This window comes from Rutidosis leptorrhynchoides, chromosome 4, assembly GCF_046630445.1.
Source record: "Rutidosis leptorrhynchoides isolate AG116_Rl617_1_P2 chromosome 4, CSIRO_AGI_Rlap_v1, whole genome shotgun sequence".
NCBI lineage: Eukaryota > Viridiplantae > Streptophyta > Magnoliopsida > Asterales > Asteraceae > Rutidosis > Rutidosis leptorrhynchoides.
The window spans coordinates 158,523,127-158,526,874 of NC_092336.1; positions in this window are offsets into that span (position 1 = coordinate 158,523,127).

Sequence of the window (3,748 nt, forward strand, 5' to 3'; positions counted from 1 at the left end):
TTAATTTTAATATAAAGATTTACAATTGGACGTCCCTATAAATAACCATATACACTCGATCGGACACGATGGGCGGGATATTTATATGTATGAATAATTGTTCATTTAACCGGACACGGGAATGGATTAATAGTCTATGAAATTATTAAAACAGGGGTGAAATTATGTACAAGGACACTTGGCGAAATTGTTAACAAAGTATTAAACCTTGGATTACACGCAGTCGATATCCTGGTGTAATTATTAAACAAAGTATTAAAACCTTGTTACAGTTTAAGTCCCCAATTAGTTGGAATATTTGACTTCGGATATAAGGATAATTTGACGAGGACACTCGCACTTTATATTTATGACTGATGGACTGTTATGGACAAAAACCAGACGGGCATATTAAATAATCCAGGACAAAGAACAATTAACCCATGAGAATAAACTAAAAATCAACACGTCAAACATCATGATTACGGAAGTTTAAATAAGCATAATATATTTTATTTCATATTTCCTCGTACTTTTATTTATTGTCATTTTAATTATTGTTATTTATTTTATATTGTTAGTTAAATATCGTCATTTACTTTACGCTTCGCTTAAAATATAAAATCGACAAACCGGTCATTAAACGGTAAAACCCCGTTTTATATATTATTAATATAATATATTTTGTACAAATATAATTGTTTAAAAATATAGTGTGCAATAAGCCCGCTCCCTGTGGAACGAACCGGACTTACTAAAAACTACACTACTCTATGATTAGGTACAATGCCTATAGTGTTATAGCAAGGTTTAGGTATATCTCATTTGTAAATAAATAATTAAAACTTGTGTAAAATTGTACCATATTTAATAGTATTTCCTAGTAAAAATATAAACTATTTCGTACCCCCACGCTACGACATCAAGTTTTTGGCGCCGCTGCTGGGGACTCGGCGAAACGCTATATTTTTAATTTATTTTTGTATTAATATATTTATATATATTTTTAGAAAAACAATATAAAATTTAAAAAAAAACACGTTTTTTCAAACTCCACGACTCGCGGAGTTTGCATGCTTAAAACTCCACGACTCGCGGAGCCACCCTGACGCGCCTGCAGAAACCCTAAATTTGCATTTATTACAGTGTTTTAATTATTATTATTAATTATTTAGTATTTAGGGTTAATTAATTTAGTATTTAATTTAAGTTTTAATTAATTTGTAATAATTAATTTTAATTAGTTTTATTTAAATTGTAAAATTAATAGTTTTATAAAATAAATAATATAAAAATAATATTTTTATAAAAATTGTACTTTTTACAACTTTTAGTATATTTTTATATTTTGTTCCTTTTTAATTGTTTTAGAGTAATTTTTGTATTTTTTTTATTTAGTTTTAAGATATAGTTTTTGCCATAATTATTTTTACTTCTAGATTTTTAGGCTTTGCCGTAAAATCTCTTAAGTGCTTTTTCTTTAGACTAAGATCTAGGTGCTTTAGAATTTTGCGACGCCTTTTTAAGTTTTTGTACCTTTTTAAGTTATTGCCATTTGGGATATAGTTTTACTTGTAAGCTTTAATATTTTTAGACGCAACTTTTAATTTTTTAGTTTTTAGTACCTTTTAAGTTACGACGCGCTACTTTCTTTTTATTTTCAACCTTATATTTTTCGACATTTTTCGGCGCGCAATCTTTTTCTTTCTTATTTCTCGACACGCTAGTTTTTAGGACTTAGAATTTTCTCTATTTCTTCTCTATAATTTCTTTAAAATTTCAACGAAAAATTATTTTAAGCGGTTAAATTGATAGACATCCAAATTTTCTGCTTCGTAGTAATAGTTAGATTTGTTAGTGGCTGAGTTGCGAGCTTCCGATTTAAAGGGTTCTGGCTCCCTGCTGCATCTTTTGGCTATTCGAAACGTGGGCAAAAGCAGAAAAGTCTATTAATTGGACAACTTATATAAGTTTTTCTATTTTTATAACTAATAGGATAATTAGTAAATGCACCACATTGTAGCTAAAATTTGGCCATCGCAATAAAATGGAAAATTTTGAAAACAAGGCTATGGAAACTCTTTTTGATATCCAAAATCAATTAAGTCAATACTCTCAAACGAGTGTTGATGACAATTCGATCAGTCAATCTTGGATCACGAACGACGAAACAATAACTGGTTGTGAAATCTGTGGAGATTATCACTCAACATGGGAATGTTACTATTACATTCCTATGGAAAATTACGCACCCATGGAACCTGAATGGAATGATTATGAGGAATGCAATTCTAATTGGGATTATTCCCAAGAATATATCCAAACTCAACAACCAGTAGACGAGGAAAATTATGTGTCTGAAAATTTATTAGACAATATGAAAATCAAACTCGAAGAACTTGATGCTCAAAATGAACAAATGAGAGAGTTTGTAAATAGGCAAGCTGAAACTCTATCAGATTACACACCTATTGATCTGAGGAGTCGTGTGCAAGAAAATCTCATATCATCGAATTTTGATGAATTCGAGAGCTCCGAAATCACCAATTATCCCGATGATACTTTTTATTCAGCTTTAGTAATTTCACAACATATCGACACATTAGCCTCAACCGATGAAATCATCGATCCATCTATGGATGAAGAAGAAGTAAGGATGACAAATTGGTACTCTTGGGAAAACGATAACATTGAAAATTTTACCCCCGAGACCAAAATGGTGGGACCGATAAGTACCGTTAATGAAGAAGAATTTGCTTCAATCCAGCCACAACCTTCCAACCCAATATTCTCAATAGACGAGTCATCTACCAAAGATGAACTACAAGCTGTAATAGATATTAACACCTCGAATTTCACCCAATTGGGTAATAGAGGTGAAAACTTTGATTCCGAGAATGAACGAAAGGAAGTGTTAGGAATTGTCCACCTTATAGAAATATGTATGTCGTTGTATATCGATCCATTTGACCAAGAACCAGAAAAGAGACATATCCATTTACTAAAAGCTACACTTAAAAAAGAATTAAGTAGTGACGATCTGGTGGGTCTAAACTTTAAACTCATTGATATATTTTATACCACCCGAGATGTAAATAACTGGCTCACTATTTTAATTCGTGGAACTTATTCTACCGACTTCACATGTCGTCAGCTAAGTGTGGGGAAGTCTAACCCCACTTAACGTTAAATTAGGGGTTCGGGTTAGCGCATAAGTCGTTAATAAAAATGAACAATTAGGGTAAAAGACGCACTTTCAAATATTAGCAAACAGTTCAGAAAAGCAACCGTTTTTGAAGAAAAACATGTGTGAAATAACAAAAGAAGGAATGAACGATGAGGCGCGCCATCTATCATTCGACGAGCTTTGTAATTACAAACTGGGTATTTTCAATCACTTTTCTACACTAATCACCCTCATGAATTTACAATTAGAGTCTGATTTCATGCAAATGAGGGCATTGCATGATCTCAAGTGTGGGGAAGGGTTATAAATTCTCTCGGGTTTGCACTTAGTTTATTTGCCAAATTTTGTGAAAATTTGAAAAATTTTCAACTAAATGAAGTCAAAATCATGTTTATACATATTTATGAACGATGAAAACTAGGTGTTAATACCGAAATTATCGTTACCTCGGAAAGGACATAAATTGAGAAACACCCTAAAACGATTGAATTCATTTAAAATGGAATAAAAGAGAATAAAAAGGCAAAGAAAGAAACTAAGTGTGGGGAGAATGTACCAAGTTATTCAATTAAAAACTATCTA